General features: G+C 38.1%; 2 long non-coding RNA genes across 8 annotated transcripts in view; both read left to right on the top strand.

The window, feature by feature from the left end:
* The window catches only part of LOC139829021 (uncharacterized), a 237,549-nt gene that overhangs the window by 199,096 nt on the left and 15,076 nt on the right, over positions 1-23,377 (top strand). The window lies entirely within an intron of this gene.
* Positions 1,933-23,050, top strand: LOC139829020 (uncharacterized). Of its 4 annotated transcripts, XR_011741180.1 has the most exons (6): positions 1,933-2,140; positions 3,796-3,942; positions 5,862-6,058; positions 6,741-6,879; positions 21,727-21,898; positions 22,512-23,050. It is a non-coding gene; the product is annotated as an uncharacterized lncRNA (long non-coding RNA). The 4 variants fall into 4 exon arrangements; XR_011741177.1 differs by having other exon boundaries at positions 21,727-23,050; XR_011741179.1 differs by lacking the exons at positions 21,727-21,898; positions 22,512-23,050 and adding an exon at positions 9,251-9,600.

Here is a 23,377-nt window from a genome sequence, read left to right as displayed (position 1 = left end):
CGATTATCAGTGTAACAGTGCATAAGTAAGTCCAGATTTCTGCTTCATTTCATGATGTCACATACATTATGAAAGCAGAAAATAGGTTTGAAATAGTAGGCTCTCAGATTACCTGGGCAATCTTGCATCTTCCCTCTATCCTTTTAATCAATAGCTTTCCCATAGTTGCTGTTGAGAAAGGTTTTGAATCTAAAATATTTCATCACCTTTAAATGACATCAAATGGTTGAGCTTAGTTGAACACATGCACTTTCTGCTCTATGAGGTAGTTAATAAAATATGAACTTAGTACACAGCCTAATATTGATTTTTCTGAGAGAGACTGAGTTGATATTATATAGTGATGTTGCATATGGACAGCAAATGACTTAAAAGACCTCCTCAGCTTTTTGATATTCACGCTGTACTTTCAGCACATTCTGCAAATATATCTGAACATTTCCTATCTAACTGAAAGGTCTGCACCTGATACCTGTCAGAAAGCTGGTCAGCTTTCTCTTTGTGTCTCAATGAAGTGCTTTAGGTCAGTTTTTGTAATTTAGGGCCTTGGTTAGAAACAGTGATGGTATACCCTCTGGTATTCAAACAAGGGAGCCTTCTAACATAGGTCAACATAACAATGTCTTGACTTTGTAATCTTCCACAAAGAGAGTTAGAGAGTGTTTAGGTTATCCTCTGGGCAAAGCAAAACCTTGGCTTTGTTTTCGCTTGCATCGCTAGCCAAGAACATCAGCTGTACCTCTACAAAAACAAGAATCTTATCAAGAAAGTGTCAGGGAGTTCCACAATTTTGTTTAATGTGTTAGCATTGGGAAAGGGAGCCCAGTAGAGCTGTGTCAACTACCAAAGTGTGGTTGGTCAGTGGTTAACACTGAACTTGTTTTGAGCTCTTTTGTATATTAAACTACAGATCTAGTTAAAGGACAAACTATAAACAATTTGCCTTTTTAATACTATATAACTGAGAAGAATATAATTTGTTTTATTTTTTGTAGCCTGGTTGTTTCACAGTAAGACTCAGCCAGTATTAGGGTAAAGTGGTCACATAAAAGAAATGGGTTACCAAAGAATAACGAAAACCTAGCAGTAGTAACAGGATGGAAGTGTAAGAAGAGGTTGGAGATTTCCTCTGTGTCATGTGGGATATAGGGCTATAGTTAAGACTGTAACTAACATTGATGTTAGGGGTAGTAGCAGAATTTTTTAAATAGTGGGCTGAATAGCTCCCCTCAATAAAGCTTAAGTATACTTATGAAGAAGCTGTCACTCAAGAAGCAGGAGGTATTTGCTTATTTTCAAGTTAGCTAGCACAAAGAAAACTTGATTAATATTTTTCCTCCAAATTGGTACACATACCCATATCAGTATACATACTGTATATAAATATTTCTTATTACTAACTTTTCCTTAAAGGCTCAAGGCTTACATGACTGTTGATTATGTTTGTTGCTTTATACATGAAGACTGAGGTTTTCTGAATATAAGTCTACAGATAAAAAGCTACCATACTGAAAATTGTTTAAAGATTGGCAGAAGTCTTTAGGTGGTGACTTGGTCCATGGTGTGTTACTTTTTGAATGCGTAAGATTGCCTTGTACATTAGGATAAACAACCATGTGCACTTCCTACTGCAGCCTTCTACCTTATATGTGATGACAGAAGTTCAAACATTTTCATATTTCTTTCTGAAAAGTGAATTATTTACTTACTACACGTTGATTTTATTTTTCTTTCGTAATTTAAAGATTAATGTAAGTCATGTTATAAGAGATAAGTTAAAGTATTCACTCACGGGTGTATTCACTCGCATGCAGTAGTTATGACAAAGCTTTCTTTTTGCTAAGAGTTTCACCTAGCAAGCCTTGAAGCCTTGGCAGTGGTTAAGTACACCAGGAGACATATGCTAGTGTTATTCTGGTCCAACAACCTGAACTGTAGGTGTCTCCTGCTCAGCAAACTCAACCCTTTCGTTATTTGCAGCATTGGGATGCACAAACCACACAATTCCTTACCCTACTGAAGCATCAAGAGGAAATTTGCTCGCCTACGAGAACCAAAGAGAAGGTTGAACAGGAGGCTGTGATTACCAGTAATATTCTGGAAAAGATACTTCGGGATCTCTGATCTTGTGTGATTTAAGGTCTCTCTTTAGTATTTACTTCATCATATAACACCTCTGGGCTTAGTAACATGCTGGTGCTTTGGTTCAGTACCAACTCCAAGGGAAGAGTGCCACCTACTGAACTATCAATTCTCTTTCCTACAATATCTGTATTTGCCAGTTTCTCACCCAAAGTAGTGAACAAATCCTGTCTTGCTTATTGTAAGAATTGTGCAAGGATCAAGGCCTTTACATGACATGGCCATAGACAAGGTCGCCAACATGCATGAGATGGCCCTTGCTAACGGATTTTTTTTTTCAGTGTGGGCATTGGAACTTATATTTTAACACGTTTAATTATAAGAGACCGCAATAAAAGTGAAGTTAATAACAACCCATCTAGCATCACTGTTATCTGACCCTGATTTGAACTCTGCACTGCTATAAGTGCTAAAATATACTGCTAATTATTTCTTTGGAAGTATGCTAATAATTGATGCAATATTTCAGTCTCAGTGTCATAAAAATTGGAAATGTCTTTGTAAAGAATTAAACCAATAAAACTCCTCATGTTTCCTGCTAGATGCTCAACAGCATTTCATCAAAGTCTCTCATGCAAAAAATTTCAATTATCCTTCCATAAATATGGATGAAATAATGTATCTATTTATCCCATAAACTATTCTATTTATTCCAGCATGACTGAAATTGCAGATCTCTCTGTTTTTTCCTTCTAAAATCCTTCTTTTGGCAAAGCAGAGCGGGAAAAAAATCCTGCTTTGGACATGTGCGTGTTCATTACCACAGAAAAACAGGACAACTTCAGTTTTGCATAAAAACTGAATCTCACAGAATGAATATTTTGGATGTCTTTCAGATAGAACTTCAATCTTTCATTCAAAGTTGGTAATTTGGCTTCTCATGAATCATTTGGATTAGGGCATGGCCATAGTAACTTCATGGAACTAACCCAAGTATCTCCAGAATTTAAGGCTATGCGTTTTACTTGCTTCTGCTATAAAGCAGACATACTGTAATAGAGATGAAAATAGGATCAATGAGGGTCTTCTGGATTGGAAAAAGTACTTTGAGAATTCTTTAGAAGTCTTTGTTTAGATTTGCATCATGGCCCTTTTGTGACCTTGTATAAACAAACTCGTGCATCTGACAACTTGAAGTCTTTCCTTTAGGCAGTTGCTAGACTATTTATAAAATTAAGATTATTCATAGTTCCTGTCACACTTCAGCAAAACCTTCTGTTGACACTCCCTCAAAATTTGGCAGAAAATAAGATAAAGGCCATAGAAAGGGGTGGGGGAAGGATGTTTTCTACATTAGCAGGATTTAACTGTCACTGTGCAAAGTAGGCAATACCGCTCTATGTAGAAAATTATCTCAAAGAAAATCAGCGAGATCTTGTGTCACAATTCAGTTACCTCTGTGGTCTGTCGATACTGGGAACTCTTGCATGGAAGATTCTCACTACTTCAGTAATTAAATGTTCCTTTTTATTCTGTAGTGTATTTTTTAAGAGCAATCACAGTTTGCAATTGGTATATACTTCAAGGAGAGCTAGAAGTTATTCTAGGTGGCAGGTGGTTCTAGATATTCCACATGTTGGACAAAACAGGTGATGACTCAGCCAGAACACAATCTACCCATGTTTCTTCACCTTATTTTTTCACTCATTTAAGGGAATTATCTCATGGATCCCAGGCAATCAGAGCTGCTGCTGTAGCTCTGTACTTCGAAGAGGGTGCAGAGGAGTCCATGGTGCAGAGGAGTCCATGGTGCAGATTGGCCAAATGCTCACCCTAATGTTGGAGATTCTGTATAAATAGGTATGTAGGTTCTAATCTAGTCTTCATTTAAGCTTTAGAATACACCAGTGCTGTTTCAGGCATCCTGAACTGGTTATTTTTCTTTGGGAAAACAGCAGCTAGCATAACCGTTTTTGTTTCGTGATGAAGCAGAAAATTCGATAGAAATAAGCTGTTATAATATGCTTTTTGATGCCTTTTTCTCTGCCCTCCTCCATAGTTTCGGTTCTTGGGTTCTCTTCAGGTGAGTTCTCCCACTCCTGAAGGTTGTCAGATTTCCAAGGATGCTCAAATAGCTGGTTCTGATGAGATGGTTATCTTTTCCAGCAGGCATTGGCTTGACATGCACCAAATCTTAGCTATCTTCCATAGGGATCAAGGGCTCAACTCTGGAAAACATAAAGGCATCCAAACACTTGTGACTGCAGTGAGATTACTCATGGGCTTAATGTGCTTAATACCTGTCTGATTCATACTTTAATAGGAGGCTCTTTGTGCTGTAGAGGAAATTAGTAAGAGGCTTGACTCTATCACTTGTTAGGTGAAGCTCCCTCGTAATGCTCTTATCCTCAAATAGCCCCTCTTTAGGGAAAAATTCTATTTATAGAAGAAGTTCAGTGATTATAGGGGAAATTTAAATGCACGCTTCGTTTTATTTCCTTGTGTTGTTTATTTGGAGACTTATCTATTCTGATTATTATAAACTTGTAGGTAGCTAGAAGTGCTTTTAATATGTCATGCGTCTTACTCCGTGCAAGAACAAACTCATGCTTTATTCTTTTTGCAGCAAATTGTTGCTGAGTATAGATGGCGCAGAGCATGGAGTTTCATGTGTTTTCTTTGTTTCTTCGCAGAAAAATGAAGTGACAGGTGCTTAGCCTCATTTTTCATGCTAGCTTTGCCATGCCGCTTTCACCAATAATAAAGGCAGCTGCCAGTGCTTGAGGAAATCAGGCGAAAAATTCAGCTGGCAGGTAGACCCAGTCACTTTAAGAAATGTAATCTTATGTTAGCAGATGGTAATTAAAAGGCAGAAGAAATAAAATTTTGTCTCAGTTTTCTGCACTGTTACATCAATTAAATCTGCAACAGAAATGCAAGCAGAAAATATACTTTATTTTCATGTGGTTACACAGTATGATTGTATGTAAATCTAATGATTTGTTTTGCAAAGACAATTGTAATTTTTTAAACCTAAGTAGAATAACCGATCATTTCCAGAGAGAATGTGTATGCAGTAAATCTTCAGTCTTTAAGATGCTTACTTAACACAATGAAAAGCATTTCTTCCTTGTTTTCTATTCATTGTTAAGCCACAAATTGTGTTCCACTGTCTATGCGCTTCCAGCTTTCAGTAACACCAATTTTACTCCTAGCAGTTCAGTAAATGTTAGTGTGGAGAGCTAATCTAGCCCTGGCCTCAGCAGGGGTGCATCCTATTAAAAGGAAATATCCAGAAAGTGCAAGATTGAACCTGGTAAGAATTGTTATGATCTTGCAGGAAAATGATGTTTCAACCCTGACAAGATTCCTAAGGATTTTCTGTTGCTCCTCTTATCTGTAGACATCTAGTTTTGAGGACAGAGCCTTATCATTCCTTGTATGTTACTTCTTATGGCTGCTAGGATCATGAACAACATGTGCAAATCAGTTGAAGTGTGAAATAATTACATAATTAAAGCTCATTATGGCAGCGGTGAAACTGAAAAGCTGGTGTAGCTATGCCGCTGTTTCCGTAACTAGCTTTGGTTTGCAGGGGGTATATGAGTCACGCATAAATATTCACTCAATTTTATAAAAATTTAGCCAATTTTGAATGTTACGGTGTAGTCAAAATTGAATGATATTTTACTAAATGCAGTTAGTCATTTTTAAAAGACATGGGGATGTTTAGTTTAAAACTGATTGAATGACTAAATGTTTATTTTGTATTACTGCAGATCCGAGCCAGGTTTTTCTGGGATGCTGAAACCACATGTCCTTTCTTACCTCTCTTGCACAAAGTCTATGTCAAAGACAACGAGAAATGACTAAGACTTGTTGCTTAAAAATGCAGTTCCCAGTTCTTCTGTCCTATTGACGGATTGCTAATGCCTCTAAGCATAATGGAAATTTTATCGCCGTACCTCCCATTCTAGTAAGACTGGTATAACAGGGAACATTTTTTAAAATGGTTTTTCTTCAGCATTTAGTTGAGCAGAAATGCAAACACACTCCTTAAAGCTACAGTGATCAAAAGCATCACTTCAGCTCAAGTAGTTAACTCTGATTGAGTCTGGTGACACTCCTGCTCAGGTAAATATATAAAAGTCAATGATCATATAAAGATGTGGGATCTTTTTAAGTTCCTATGAGTATCAATGAATATTAGTTTTGAATCCAAGTTCACGTTTATTTCACATTTGCCCATGGAGTATCTTCAAACTTTTGCATTTAAGAAAATACATAAAATCTCCGTGAGGAATTTAATTTAAGCAACTCTGCTTAAGAGAGAGAAAAAAGCTGTGAGAGGGTGGTCTAATTTATTGAGAGGCAACCATACCTTTCTTGCCAGGCACAAATTTCCATGAGTGGGCTCACCAGCCATGACAAGCAAATGGGTACCATACTCTCATTCATGTTGTATAGCACAGAGAAACCTGCAGGAATGGGACAGCATGGAAAGCAAATGTGAGGACACAGCTTCTGATCTAGATTAGACTGATGGTGATTGGCAATACTTTCCTAGTGTAGTCTTTGAGGTTGGGGTTTGCTCTGGTTTTTATTCCGGTCACAAAATTTGCCTCGTGGTCACCAGTGATGAGCTCTGATATCCACAGGTGCCACCTGGAGGCATTGGCAGAGGAGGAGCAGAGACTGCAGCTCCTGTTACACCCTGGCAACTGAGCAGGTGGGGTGAGCAACGAGTGAACTTCAGCTTCTCCGGAGCCCAGGTGTTGACTTTTATAGCCACAACAGGTAACATATCACTTGGTGCATTGCCAAAAGAGTTGCAGTTGTGGGCAAACAGAAAGCAGAGCAGTGGGGTTTGCACTAGAAAAGCCTTCGTTTGTGGCATCTGGGCAGCAGCAGCTGGCTGAGCCTGTGCCTGGGGATGTCCTCTACAACCCTCAATAGATTTTCTTTGCTCTTGCCACCATCCTGATCCATGATGCTCTTGGTACTTGATTTCTTGAGCTCTTGTTCCCTGAAGACTATTGCCATGTGGTGTGGTATTCTGAAACATGTTTTCCCTAGATACATAGGCCAGGACTGATTCTTGGACCTGACTGAAAGGTTAGGGCATTTAATCCATCCTCACAAATATCAGCTTTTAACTTCCTAGTTTTTGGCGTGTTTGCCTCACCACATTATTGAGTCTTAAACATTTTTTGGTATTCAAAGATTACAAAGGAACAAATAAATAAAGGAATTAGCAAGGTAACAGTACAAGTGTGAGAAACTTTATCTGCCTGCGTTTTGTTAAACTGGGATGCACTTGCTAATGTTGCTTAGTATTTCTCCTTTTGTTCAGTGGCCTTATCATTGTACTTCGGAAGCGAATACTCCACCACTGTTAATCCTTTTGCTTTCTTTAGAGAATGACATTTAACCTCTAAGTTGTTCAGCCACAGGTTTTAGATCTGGGAGGCGTATTTGTACTTCACTTAGCCCCACACAGCAAGGCTGTACCAGACTGTGAATTCCTGGGGTAACTGGGGATGTTCATTGTTGTCTGAGAAGCCAATGCTGCTGCTTTTGTAATTTTATCTGTGTCCTCTGAGAAAGGATTTCTTATTTTTTATATACCCATGAGGATAAAAACCTTTCAGCTGAGGCCTTCTAAAAAATAAATGCTGCATTCCTCCTGCTGGGACATTGTGTTGAAGGAGGAAACAAATGCTTCATTTGGTTTCTCCTCTCATACAGAAATCAATGAAGGAGGTAATATCAAGTCAAAATTTTGAAAATGTGCAAAGCAAACTCAATGCATTTACACTGGGCATTCTTTAAAATACTTCAATGTCATTAGGAATTTTATAGCCTTAGTCTTAAAGTGCCCCATTTGGAGCACTTTGAGGAGCCTAAGAGTCTTAAACGCTGAACACTCTTTCTTGACAAACTGGGGTGTCTGGGTGTGTCACATTCTTCACAGAAATCACTGATAAGTAAACGTTGGCTTCAGCGTCTATGCCCTGTTCATTAAGAATCTTGTAAACTGTTTCTTCCTCCATTTTCAAAATTGAAAGAGAAATGTTGGGAGTGGTTTGGAAAGTGGCAGGGTTTTTGGAACTAGGAAATGCTTTGGTCTGAAAATAAAATCAGAGGGGTTAAGAAAGCTCTTGAAGAGGGAGGTGAAGTGGGAGAATAAGAAAATAGTTTGGATTCAGCTTGACATTTTCTTTTACAATACTTGCCCTCAGTCAGTTCGTGCAGCGATAGTAATTTCTCAGCACAATGTCAGATACATAAAGAAATGTGACAGCCTTCTCTGCTAGCCCAGGCTGCCTGCTAGAAATTATCATTCATTATCATTATAACTAACCAACTGTAGGTCTGATCCCACTCCAGTGGCACTGAAATGGCAAAAGTCCCAGTCATATCAAGAGTATAGACTCAGGCCTGAAGCTCTATTATTTAAAGAAATCCCCTGGTGATTAGTGGCCGTAGTTCTGTTATTGTACCAGGGATTTACATTCTGGTTTTTAATGGAGTGTGTTAAATGAGGAGCTCTAAAATAGTAGCTACTATGAGAAAAATAGTTTAATGTGATTTTAGAGTTTTGATATAATATGTTACCAGATGTAGCCACTCAATCAGTAAAACAGCTTTTCTGGGACAGCATTCTGCCCCAAGTGGATAAACTTCCTTAATTACCCTGCCACCACAATTAAGAAATACCTAGGCTCCTTCCTTCTAGTTTGTTCAAACTGATGAGAAACCAATAAGATGGAGTTTCAGTGCCTGTGACACGTTACTATCACTTGGCAGTATTCAAATGCAGAGTATTTTGAAATCGAAGCCGTAAGTCTGCACACTACTTTGAGGAAATGTGTCAACAAAATGCTGACAGCTCCTTGCTTCTTGACAAGCTGTGCAGATTTCAAACTACTCTGAACCATAGCATGTCCATCAAATCAGCAGATGTCCTTTTTGGCACTATTGGCAGTGCAGCTAGGTTGGCTGGTGGCTTTTTTTTGAAGTCAGGAAAGAGATTCTGATTGTAACTGAGGCCTAAGATCTGGTCTTGATGTAGTAGAGATGAGCAAGCAAAGCTTCTTTCTGATGTATCTGGCAATGGGAAGAAGGAAACCCTGAAGACTTTCAGTCTTTGCTCATTTGATTTCAGATGCAGATGGCGTGTCCTGAATTACAAAAATGGCTAATTGAAGATGCTTCCCTCAGCCCTTAAAAAGGAAATAAATGCTCAGAGCGCTTGTTCAGGCTGCAAACTGTCACGTCTTGAGGATTCTTCCTGCTGTCATTGTAGTATGTAATTTTCTGCCATTTCAAGAGGGAGAGCACTGAAATAGCACCCACTTTCCAGTCTGAGAAAATCCTCTGCTCGTGAGGTACTTCTGGCTGCTGTTATTTCAATTTCTTGTGAACTGGCTTGGATGAAGAGGTTCAGCTTTTTCTAGTTTTCACTGAAATGGGCTATAATACATAGAAACGGAGCAGGTTTAATACTTTACATGCCAACTTAATAGATCATTAGACTGAAACACCTTGCCATGAGTTGAGAGATGGTAGAGTGCCTTTCTTAGCTAACTCTGTGGGTTTACGTGTATATTGTGTGTATCCTGGTGCTGTATTTACCCAGTGCCTTTTTGGGCCCATAAGCTGCTATTCCTTAAGGCCACTGGGTGTGTGCTTCTCAAGTAACACGAAACTAAAGGCTATTTGTAGCCTACCAGCTGAAGGTTTGTAGAAAAGAAAGTTGATCTTTTCCATCACATGGATTCTTAGGTTTTGTAAAATCTAAACTGATTGAAACGCCTTTGAACAGTCACACTTTCAGATATCCCTATTAAAAACGTATGCATTTGACTCTCTCTTTTGTTTATGAATTAAATCTGCTTTCCTTCCATTCTGTAATACCTTGCGGTTTTATTTTTCTCAGCATAAAAGCTCTTTCCATCTGACGTTCAGTTAGTCAAAGGTAGAAGTCTCTCCCTGAGAGAGAGATTAGTTTTTCTCACTGGAATTTCATTGTGCAGGATGACAGTCGTCTCTGGCACACAGTAAGCTCACCAACATCCACAGTATACATGAAATCATAATCAAAGACAGATGCCTTTGCCTGTTATAAATAATCAGTGCTGCCTGCATAGGCCAGGAAAAATCCTTGTTTAGACTAGTCTTACTTTCTTTCTTGGATCTCTGTATTTCCCTTGGCCTTTCTTTTTTTCATCTTTTCTCTGCCTCTAATTCTAGATATTTGCCTAAGGAAATAAAGGGAATGGGGAAAGTAGATCTTGGCACTCTCTGAATTCTCAGTGGATTATCCTATGGAGTGAAATTAAATACACATGACATATAAAAGGGACTGGCCTTTTAATTTATAGCAAAAATCCCAGTTCACGATAAATCCGTTCTTTCCTGTTTGTTCATGTGCATGATGAGAACATGTCATATGCTGCTGTGAAGCTGATATAAGAGCTCTTTGTTCTGTGTAGGATTATTTTTTTTGAATTGGTGAAAGGTTCTATGTAAATATCAAATGGCAATTGTGGATACACTTTTAAATTGGTTATCAAATTCATCTGCTTTTCAGCAAAACCCAGTACAGTACTGTCTGTTTTAATAGTTTCTTGTAAAGTCATGGTCCTTCCAACTACAATTCGTCTTCAAGTAGTAGTGAGATTTCCGAGATGTCAGATTTCTGAGAACCTCTTTCGGGATAGTACTTTCAGATCTCTTTGTGGAAAACTTCTGCTCTAGAGGTAGATGCCATTATGAGTTTTTAACCCTGGACAGTGTACAAAAGACTTATTTGAGCTTTAGATAAGGTTTTCAGTTGCAATCACCAGCCTACCAAAATGCTTCTTACTTAAATTTTCTGCACTTTTCCTGACTAAGCAGTGTACGTGAAAGTTTTGCTGTAGTGTTCTGTACTCTAGGCTTCCAAATTCTTATGCTGTTTTCTTTCTTTCAGGAATATACAGTGTGATGAGGTAGGTAGTGATTGTGAAAAGAACATTTCAGGACTAACTTGTTGCTGATACACAACCAACATTAAGAGTTCTAATCCTCTCGTTGAACATACAGATGGTTCGCCATGCAGGGCATGTGCAGGGAAAAAGCACAGATCAGTCTATGTTTGCAGACTAGCTCTATCTTTTGTAGCATGTTCAGCTTTGACACCATTCTCTGATGATTTGGTTCTAGGGAATGAAAACCCTACAGAGCAAGCTATATGCTCAAACTATCACTGAAATTTCCTGCTCTATCTGGAATGTCATAGAGTCTTTTTGAAGCCTTTGTGTTAGAAAGTTTGACATGTTTCCTGATAGCTGATACCCTATGTTTTGGATAAAGTCATGGCAGAAGTGTCACACTGAGAAATTGCCCAATGGATATTTACACCCATTTAATCATCCATTGGAGAAGTGAGGTGATATGAATGCTGTGTGTTGGCTTTCCAGCTCTACTGGATGTAGTGTAATTGTATATCTAGGTTAATAAAACCAAAACATAACCTGCTCTGTTCTTTGCAAGAGGTTTCTTTTTTCCTCCTCTCCTTCCCTTTTTCTTTCCACCCTGTTTTTTGATTACTCTGGCCCTGATAAAACAACGAAATAGAATGGAAGCCACTTAAATCACTGTATTAGGGAATGCTGTATCTTACTGTCTTTGGGTTATGGTTGCAAACAGAAGCATTTTATCTAGAAGCACAAATTTCACTAAAACTTTGTGTAAAATCCATTGATTTAAACCAATGCAACCTGTTTAAATGTTTATTCTTGTAGATGCAGTAAAGCCGGCTGATAAATATTTTAGGACAAATCATGCGGTTACTAAATCAAGGTAAATTGCTAAAAGAAGTTTTACTATCGTTTACACTTTTGTGATTGACCAGCACAAGCTGCATCCCTGTAAGCCATCTAAACACAATCTGCACCTCCAGCATTTTTGAGGCTCTCTTCCATCATAACCAAGCTATTTAACAGTATTCTTTGTGGTGCACCCTGTGCATAAATAATACTGCTGCTGAAGCAGTCCATTAGACTGATTTTGTGAGCACACAAAAGGTATAAGCACTTTCTAGTTAGTAATTGTATATTGGACCTAATTGCACTATGTTTGCAATCCTTTCAATTAATGTCACTTGAAACTAAGTCTAATTCCTCTTTCCCCTCACTCAGTGTAGGATAATTGTAAACCAAAACCCCTGTAACTGTGATTTCATCTTAATACGTGTTGTGCCACTGAGTAGCCTGGTTTAATGTTGCTAATCGGTAGCCAGCTTGTCTGCAGAGAAACAATAAGTAAAGGAAATAATTTGCTGTTTGTGCACAAGAGTGCGACACTGGGGATTTCAACAGGGTTACTGTAAATAAAAAGCTCATTACACAAATAACCATTTCCGAGGTATCTAAGGACATCTCATTCTCAGGCATGAGTTAAGTTTGCTTCTAGTAATTAATGAAAGTTAAGATGTCTATAACTATGTCAACTGGTTCAGTTTCTGTGATGCGCACAAGTTCACAAAGTCGATTTAAAAGTTGCTTTGGGGGCAAGCAAGAGTCAATAGATGAGAGCAAAGTGGGTGGTTGGCAGTGCAGAGGAGACCTTCAGCTCTGTTTTCTGAGAGGTGTTTGTATGTAGACATGGATGTGTCTATCTGTGCTTCAGAGGCAGGTGCGGCTAAATGGGTATGGCCGAGTATAGGGACTGAGATGATACGAGATTGGTGAGGAACAAAGCAAAACCATAAGCAAAAAGACTCAGAACTAGATCTAGACCGGCCTTCGTTTGTAGTTTACTGAGAGAATTAACTCTCTCCAGTACATTTCATTTTACATCATCTCTGTCTTTTCACAAGTCTGCCTCTGTCACCCACCTTGGGTATTAAAACAGCCTTTCTTAGTTGTTCCTCATCTTGTTTTCAGTGGGCCTGCCAGGAAAGCTAAAAACCTCTTCCTTAGTCTTTGAAAGCATAATCAGGGAGCCAAGAGGCCAGGATTAATCTTGTTAATAAATGTGTGCAAGAACATTCTGTTTGGGGCTTTCTGTTTTTCTAACTCTCTGCTTTGAAGGATTATGAGTTCCTACTGTCCCCGTGTGAGACAGCTGGAGTTTGCCTCATCCTCCAGTGTATTGTGAAGGGGAAGAGAAATTACCCCAACCAGTCTGCTCCTGGTTTTGCTGAAAGACCTTTTTTCCACTATTTTGGCTGTTGCGATTTTTTCTTTCCATGGGCACTACTGAGACACCCGCCATCCCCTGCGGAACTGTGGTCAGTACTATTCATTTTCTCCTAGGAATAACAGCAGGGATGGTAGCTCTGTCAAATTAATGTGGGTTAGGGTCCCCATCCCTTGGGCTGTCTGTCTCGCCTTGGAGAAAGGGGTGAGGTTCTCTAGGTAAACAAAAATCCCTTGTGATATTGAGCTGGCATTCGCACACATCCAGAAACCTAATTTCAAGTTGCTTTATGCCATGTAAGAACATGTCTCAACGTGTCTTTCTCCACTCTCAGCTAGTACACTGGAAAATGAGCAGACACTTGAGCAGGTCTGGAATTTCCACCCAGGGAGGGAGAAGCTGCACACCAGCCCATCGTGAAGGACATTAACGTCTGCTAAAACCAGGGGAATGGATTCAGGCTGATCGATGGCTTCGTGCTGGCTGAAGTCACTGATTATTCTGAGACCATTCATAAATTATGGTTTAAACAGTAACCTTTTTCAAGAGCTTGAAGTAATTAGGTGCGTAGATTAAAATAAAGCACTGTCATGGTAGTTTTATGTTCCATGTCTTGAGCATATATTTTGTCTTTGCTGGTAGAAGCCTCCATCTGTACAAACATTACAACTGATACCACTCTGAAAGAAATTTGATGAGTGGCAGAAGAGAAATTAGTTATTTAATTAGTGTTTTGGTTGCACATATGGACATGTAATCCCTAGCCAGATGCATTTAGACATTTTTTAATTTAACCAACATGGTAGGTTTTTAGATATCCAGTTACAGGCCTCCACAGTAAAGTTAGTATTGCCAAGACCCATTTCTAAGGTCTTTTTATTTGTTGTTGTTTATTTATTTGTTAGGGTTTTGTTTGCTTGTTTGTGTGTATGTACAGCATCCCTCTCCTCCTCTTGTGTCTCTCCATTTTTGTGTTTTCATTTTAGTAACAATCACTTCAGCAAAGGCCCTTCGGTTTGCTTTGATAAAAACATTCAGGAAGATCAAAGAGAAAGCGAGACTCAGCTGGTGGCCTTTCCCTTTAAAGCAGTGGCTTTTAGGCCATGTCTACACTACAGATGTTTGCTGGCAGGGCTGTGTCAAGCCGGGTGGGATAAGGAGTTTGATCCCTGTCAGGCAGATTTGTGTAAGGAGAAGCCCTGAGAGCAGATGCAATTTTTCTGGCTGTGCTATGCGTACTTGCTTGGCAGGGGCGAGCAATAAACGGACCTGAATATGCTCAGTGGTGCAAGTGCAGTTTTGTCAGTTTAAAAGGCATTGGCGCACAGTAGACCTTAACCCACCTCCGCAGCACGTCACTACCACTACGTTAGCCTGTGCTTAAGAGTTCCCACCAATGTGCCTGAGCTGGACTGGAAGCAAAACAACTATGCCTAAAACTGAGATAGTTCTATTGGCAAAGACCCTGAAAGAAATGCGGTAAAAGAACTCTCTGGTGTTGAACTATCTTCTGGTTTAGCAACCAGTTTAACCCATACTGGCACAAAACTATTGCTGAGACAGGCCTTTTTTTCAGTTGAAATGGATTTATCATCTGTAGTTTAATTCTATCTCATTCACTAGGAAACCTTTATATAAAAGCAAGACATCGGTTTCTCTCCCATGGTTGAGATTTAGTCAGTAGAAATCCTTCTGTGAAGATCAAGAGAGAGGGACCTCTAAAATGTGACTGGCTTTGGAGGACTTTCCATTTTCAGTGGAAATTCAGCACTTTAATGTTTGCCAAAATGAATCATAATTCCACTGTTCAAAGGAACATTTCCTCTTGGTAATGACTTGAGCATGGTAGTAATTTAGACACTTAAGAAAAGGAGAATTCTTTTCATTGTCAGGACGCTGTGTTTGTAGTGCCAAGGAGGAGATGTATTTTGGGGAAAGAAGCCTCTAGCTTAAACCCTAAAACACTGAAATGGAATTATGGGCTGCTGAGACTGTATTTGACGGTGGTACTGGTCAGGATGCACATCTGTCTCTGGAACCAATATTCAGAAGTGCGCCTTCTGGAACAGAAAAAGAAATGGCTCTAATTTTTGCAATGAGAGCTGCTCTAGGCTTGCTTATTTTAAATGAAATTTAGGGCATAATGTTCTCTTCTGCCACAATCTAGACTAAATTAGTTTTCCTTTAAATTAATTTCTTACTGTGTTTGTTTTTTTATTGTATAGGCATTAAAAATAGTACAGAATGTTGATTCCCTGCTAACTTTAATGCATATTACGGAAATCCAGTGTTGTGAAATCAGATAAGTGCTCTTTAAGCACAGGATTGGTTTGGGATGTTTAATAAGAAAAACTACCTTTATTGAAAAACAAACATTTATGGATGTTATTGCCTAATGCCTGCATCTATTGGAATGAATCTGGAATTTACCCCTTTCTTGGACCTTTTCCTTTGTTTTGCTTTGATTTTACCTAAGGTTTCAAGGTTTACAATGTTGCTAGGTTTACTAGGCTTCCTTTAAAGGATTTCTTTTTAAATAACGATTTGAAGGTGTGTGGGGTTTTTCTTTCATGTTATAGTTCTACTTTGTTTTTTAAAAGTATGATCTTCAAGCCTGTTTTTGCAACAACCTACTCACTTAGGGGACTGATCCAAAGCTCTCTGAAATCAATAGAAAACAGCCAGCAGGCTTCATGAGCTTTGGTTAAGGCCTTTTTTGAGAACCTAAGAATGAAGGCTTTTTCAGTTTTCACTGTTGCATTCTCAAATCTGAGTAAGTAGAAAATTGGATTTATTATTCATAGAAGTGGATCTACAGTAACAAAGGACCTGTAGTTCTCTACTGTAAAGGATATAGTTTGGAAAGATGTGCAGCAGGTAACTCTTGTGATGTGAAAAATGTAGACAACTGGAATTAACTGTAACCAAACTTACCCTGGAACCAAGGCTGTAATTTATAATACAGTCAAGAATGCATTGCAGACTCCTCAATCGATAAGCTAATGAGAAAAAGGTCTGTAATTAATTACAAATCAACTGGGTCAATATCCTGTAAATGAAATATATGAAATTACTAGCATTTGGATGAAACCTCTTTGCCAAGTATATTTATAAACCTCATATAAAATATGATATTTATAAAAAGAATAAAAGCTCCTTTCACTGTTCAAAGGCAACACCACGAATGCTTGATTTCCTTTTGCTCTGAAAATTCAACTGACTTTATTTCAACAAGTTTCCTTCTCTGTATAAAATAACTGAAATAGTCTTTTACCTTTAATTTGAGACCTTGCAATGAAGCATAAGAGCTATAAATAGGACTCTCGGGGTGCTGCTACCTGACTTACTGGTCAAAACACCTAAAATGTTGAAAGTTTGTAGCCAAATGATTCTCCTAGTAGACCGCAGGACCTGAAGCATTCTAATTGGTGAACTTGGCTATCTAACACCTTGTCACATTGATAGAAATAGTCCCAAAAAGGACAGCTGGGGAGTAAGGACATGGGCTAATATTGGTGCTTGAAAGCAGCACATTGTCTGCATGGGTCTCCAGCTACAAACAACTCTGTGCCTTTATAACTTGCAAAACTGGGAGTGCTACTCACCTGAAATCCTTTTCATCTGGCAGTGATGATTCTTTTCATATGTATTTTATAATACTTCTGGTTTTTATTAAAAAGGCAGAGGGTAGTCATTTCAAAGGAGGAAACAATAGTGTTACACATGCGAATCTACTTTTTTGTAAGATAAGTTTTGTTATCTTGCCGCACACTTTTTAGTGTCCTTTTTGTGGAGGCAATGAAAATCAGAGGATTATATTGTAATTACATGCAACATTAATGAGACTCCAGCTGAACAATGACTATTCTTAAACCATAACACATTCATTGATATTAGAGATTTTTTTTCTGAGCAGATGGACAAAATGCCCTAAAAGACATTGAGAGTAAACAAAAAGGGCTTTATGACTTAGTTTCCTCCCTGTATCTTCACTGTAGATGCTGCTGGATTTAATTTTTGTCATCACAGGATTTCACAGAGCTGTTACTAGGCTTCTTGGGTTGTCTGAGTTTCCTAGAGTTACTTGTTCACATTAAAAACGTCCCAGTCCTGTTTGTTGTTGTAGAGAACAACAATTTATTTGGATACACAAACAAGGAAATCAAACTCTGCCCACACAACGTTCCTGGTTTTGCCATGGAAATCCAAACCACAGTAGCCATGGGAGTTGCTGAGATATGATGTGTGAACAGGATCCCTTTGTTTTCTTCATCTTTTAGGGCAGACTGAGGCCGCACTTTTCAAGTTAGTGGAAGGAAATATGAGAATGTGGAAAGACAGAATCTGGAAGAGCATGTAGAAGTCACTGAGCACTGACCCACTGAAAGACGGTCTTTTCTCTACAAGGGAAAAGGGTCTGCAGTAACTCTGAGAAGCAAGTACAGGGATAAAGATCTTTACTAACTTTTTTAGCCTTTCCAAGTTCAAAAGTGTGTTGTTGCTCAATTTTTCTTTGCCACTGCTATATTAACTTTTATAAGAAAGCCCCTGCAGCCCCTTTTTATTGAATGATACGATACTAATAAATCAAGGTCTTTTCATTTATATTAAAATGCTGGTATTAATCATGTAGGCTATTGACCGCAGGTTTAAAACACCAGAATGTTTGGTACAAAAATGTACTAAGTCTCGAGTCTTTTCTTATACATTGGGAAGGATATGTAGTAAAAAAAAATATCTAAAGTATGTAGTGTTGCGTGGTTTTAGAGAAAAATACATCTGTTCGACAGCGTACATCGTGAGAAATGATGGGGTGATATTTGAGTCCTGTCACTGTCTTCAATTGCACCTCTAGCTTAGTGCTTTTTCTGTCTGGCTTCAATGCAACTATCGTCGCACCTGAAGTCAAGAATTTTGGGCCTACATTTGAGGAGCAATGAGTCGTTGCTTTTCCACCTCATGTATCTTGATGTTTAGAACATCTTTCTTTTTTCCTCTCCTTTCCAGATTGTAATGATTAAGGCCTACCCAAGCCTTCAAAGCCATATGAGTAGTCCCATGAGGGCAGCAGTGAAGGAACCCTCCTTGGAGTCTTGGCTGCTGTGTGGGTTTCCTGAGACTTCCATGAAACCTCTTCAATCTGGGCTGTGGTTTTCTTTTCAAGTAGCACATTGCTGAGCTAGGCTAGCTCTGTTGAGGCTAGAAGTATTAAATCATGACCAACGTTGTTGTTTCTTAGGTGAGGGAAGCATGGTCTGTCTCTACATGAATGATGTCCTTGACTCATAAAACACTGTTGTTACTTGAAACAAGACTGAGATCTGTTTCCAGTTCTCTTTGTTCTTTCTTGCCAGCCTCTTCCAACAAAATCTTGGGGTTTTTTTGTAATGTATAATAACATGTAGGTATGATAGTATATTGTAATGTGTCCATTAGTCTAAAGGTAGGAAGAAAACCATAACGACTGTTCATGATTACATCAAAGAAAACCCTTTTTCGAGTGGAAAATGTGTGTCATGATGGTTGTGTGTTATCAGATCAGCTAGAATTTCCTGTATGATTTAACTCTCTCAGTATATGTTATTAATATATACAGCCGAGAAGTTGTCCTGCCATATATTTTCCACTTCCGGACTTCTAGTACTTCTGTCTTGGTCATTTCATCTCTCTAAAGATTCAGTTCTGATTTGAGTTGCTATTTCTCACTTGCAGTATAGTCACTCTCACTTGAAAGAGGGATTTATTATATAAATGTCGAAGCACCTGCTGTTTAAAAAAAAACATGCAGAAAAGTAAAACAAACATTCCCATTTGAGCAACAAATAAATCAATGAATGATTCTATTTTAATAAAAGACAATATTAGCACAACACTGACAAATATATTATTGCTTTAGTCAAAATGTGAGTGGCATCGCTGGTGGTGATAGACACCTGCAAATTACTGGAGAAATTACCTACATTTCACATGTATAGAATTAGAACTGGAGAGCTGGGACTGCTTGTATTTCAAACACATCCCACCTGTGCAGGATGTTGCAGGTAGATTAGAAATGTCTATGAAATCTGTCCAGGAAGAAATTCTGTTACAGTACCACTAGTTGATTTCCATTCAAGCTGGAGAAGCACAATCATTTTTTGTCCTCATTTTCCTCATTAGATATCGCAACAAAATTTAAATACACGAAATCTGCATTACTATGAATACATTTTTTCATTAAGCTACAGAAACTAATTTGCACTGAAATTAGATTTCACATACAATTCATGAAGTCTTTCAAAAAGTTGAAACCTAAAACAAACACAAGAAAGCCCAATCAACCAAAACCTACTAGCAGTTTTACATAGCGATATCTGCATTTTTAGTCAACTAAAGAACGTTGCCTTCGCAACTCCGTCGTAGGCCACATTCCATTCCTTTTGACTTTGTCCTCAGTCATTGTGTTTCCTAAGTATAAATGCATTATGATAATACTAAGGTTTCAATTCAAATGCATTCCTTAGTTTATCAATTGAAGCAGTCTTCCATCTTTCTGATATGTTTTTTTGGGGAAAGTAAGGGTTATATCATAGACTTTTTCTCTGTCATTGTTTATTCAATTATTCTGTTAGGGACAGACTGTAAAACTTTTACATTCATTAGTATAATTCTTTTGGCATTGATTGGTCTTGTGGTGCAAAAGGGAGAAGAAAAGAGTCTCAGTATCACCTTTCTAATGAATTTTTAAGTGATGCAGCACAGATGAGTTGAGAGACCTGGAATGGGGAGACATCTTGAAATATCAAGCTAGAGTGCTATTTCAAGATTTGGCAGTGGTCAGTTATTTTTTCTTTTATTTTTTCTCTCTTTTTTTAGAGAAAAATGAAAGAAAATACAGCAGTATTATAGGTTTCTTGTAGTTTTTTGTTTTAATGACCAAAATTCTGAGACATACAGTACAGCCATTTAATAGCTGAACAGATGACAGAAAAACAGCCAAAGCAGCCTCCTTGGTGGGGTTATCTCTCACCATATAGGTATATTTTTCCATCTAAATTTCAAAGGTAATGCAACACTTTCTTCTTTTAAAAATGAAAAAAGAAAAAATAGAAAAAATGGTATATATTGCCCCTTTGTAGTTGCATATTCATCATTTCCAGCAAGAACGGTGACTTTTGCGTTGGCAGATGACAATAAGCGACAAGTAATGCTCTGGACAGCAGCGAGCTCTAAGGAACATCTGCTGTATGGGGAAGGCATCCACCAAAGAGTGTGTCATATGTGTGCTGCTTATATCCGGTGGGCTTAGTTAAAATAAATAGTGAGATAAGATTTCTTGCTTTGGTTTTCAAGTCTGCTGTTATTTTTTTCCCCCTCAGTTCAGTTTGCCTAGTTGTAAAATGTGTTCCATAATATTTACTTGATTTACTGTGATTAAATCCTCTGTTATTACTTTAGGTCCCCTTTGTTCTAGTTATTGTGTACATTTATAAAAAAATCAAAGTCTCTACTTCAGGGAAAGTATTACCTTCATAAATAACATAGGCAGAGGTAGCAAGAAATTGTAGGATGTATAAAGGGAAGTTGAGCAGCTGGGAACACAGCTAAAAAAAAATCACCATTTTTGCAAAGAAAGCCAGGAGGTGTTTGGTATTGAACCAACACCTAGTAATTCATTAATAAGTATGCTCTCTGCTACCTGCTTTCTTATAAAGGGGTTAATTTAAATTTTCTGACAATTTATTAAAGGATTTTCTGAAATCCTCAAAAGCTTCCAAAAGTAATTATATAAGCCAAATATGGTTTTTTATGTGGCCTGTCCAAAGTAAGCCATATAAAACAATATATGTTAGAAGTGGGCTTTTTTAAGCATGTATTTTGTCAAATTGACAAATGGAGAAATGTGTACTTTTAAAATTGAAACAACCGCATATTTTTCGCTAATTTTAATATAAACTAACTTTTGTTCTTTCCTACTTTCATGCCTCATGGAATTTCTGGAACTGGTGTTAGCAGCTGTGTAGATTTATTTAAATTCTGTATCTGGAGTCAAATACTCCTTCCGATATAGCTTTTAAGCTTTATACACATTTAAGCTATATACACATTTGTGGCTCATACAGAAATGAGCCTACAACAAAGCTCAGCTTTATTATTCAGTTCTCAGGAGATAACAGTGTAACAATGTTACACATAGGTTACTTGAAACTAACTAAAAATATAGAGCACTCTCCTGGATTTTTAACATCTATTTGAGTGTCCTGACACTGTGTCTCTTCGGTATAAACTGCCACCAACAGTAAATATAAATTAAGTGCATTCCCCAGCCTGTTTCGTGAAATTATGGCACAACGTTTTGAAATTATGCCAGTTTAAGATACAAGCAAAAGTGCTGCTGGCTCTGGCTTGCTACTGTAAATGTAAAACACTAAAATGATGACTAATAAGAAATTGATGGAATTCAATCCTGCCCAGGAAATTCAAAGACCTAACAAGAAAAGGAGATAGAAATATGTACCATGGCTCTGGGACCTGGTTTGTTTTCCTGAAACTTGATTCTCCCCTGCCTGAAATCTACTGGAATTTAGGGAAGATCGATAGCATTTGATGGCGTGCCCTAGGAAGGAAGGGATTGCTCTAGATGGTGGTGAGTGGTAATATGATTTTGGCACTGTTCTTCCTCCCCTCTCATTTCCCATCTGCCAAATTCACTTTACCTTGCCACTGTTCAATCTGTGACCTTTTGATCCATCTTGCTTCTGGAGGTTGTCAGTTACTTTCCTTCATCACCCTCACCATCTAACCTGAGTGTTTGCCACTGCTTATACACCCTTCTCCAAAGGTAGAGATCATTATCCAAATCCATGAGAAAATACTTGGCCAGCATTAAGAGTTAAACATCAGCTAGTGGGTCAAAATTAAGTAGACTGAAGAGTTGATCAACACCAGCTTTTTTCCAGATTTTGAACATGGTGAAGTGACAGCTTGGAGAGTTTCACTTTACTGACTGAAAAACTGTGCTTATTCTTTTCTTGTACTGATTTCATCCCTCTTCTAAAGGTTTCTGTCTCTACCTCTCGCCTTCCTCAGCTGTAGGATAGCACTAACAAGCATTCCTAGCTGCTGCTCAGCTGAGTGAATGTGTTTTCAAATGCCATTCAACACAGGAAGTGTTATTACTTATCTGTTGTCATTTTCCTGGTGAGATTCCACTATAGGCATTTGTTTTAATTGCTCAATTTATCTTCTCTTCCCTATAGTCTGGGAATGTGGATGGATCTGGATGATGTACAAGCAAAATCTGACTCGGGACATACTGATATGCATAGAAGATATATTGATATGTTCCTTTAATGCTATATTTATATGGCAGGTGAAGTCAAGAGAACAGTTATGCTATTTATGCTGAAGACTCTTAAAAAAAAGGTATTCACTGACACTACTAGAATTATCCACAACTTCATTCTGATCACACTTAGGTAACTTGGTACTTTTGTAACCAGTATTTTTTGTTTTCTGATTGTGTAACAAAATGGAAAAAATAAGTAATGTATTTCGGGTGAATTTCACATCACTAAGTTGAAGTGTATCCTTTCCTTAAAGTTAATGTGGCAAGAGATTTAAAATGTTTGTTAGTTAATAGATACAAATTACTGTAATCACATTGAGATATAAATTACTGTAATCATGTCCACTGAAATCTTCCAGTGATTATAATGCCATCATTTCAGTGTCATGCTTCTAACAAGATATTAACGTCACGTTGCAAGTAGTTTTGGAATTGATATAGCTGTGTACCTTAAAGCCCATTGCTCTTGGGTGAAAATTCATAAAGGCAAGAGATATTAGTGTAGGTGGATGTGCAAGTCAGAGAACTGAGCCCACACTGACCCAGCTGCTGGTGTGTGCCGTGCCATTGCTGCACCTTCTGGGAAACCAGTTGTGGTGGTTACCCAAGGAAACTAGAATCCAAGGAGGAATCCAACGCTAACATTGTCATGACAATGAAAAAGGCTGCTACTTCCTACAAATTTAAGGATGAACTGCTATCCTATCGAGTTCCTGCTTTCATCAAAACTAATGTTGACTTTTGTAAGGCAAAACAAGGGAGAGGAGCCTGTTTTGT

Source organism: Patagioenas fasciata, chromosome 12, assembly GCF_037038585.1.
Source record: "Patagioenas fasciata isolate bPatFas1 chromosome 12, bPatFas1.hap1, whole genome shotgun sequence".
NCBI lineage: Eukaryota > Metazoa > Chordata > Aves > Columbiformes > Columbidae > Patagioenas > Patagioenas fasciata.
Note: the sequence above shows the minus strand (reverse complement) of the source record. Positions and strands in the feature narration are given on the sequence as shown.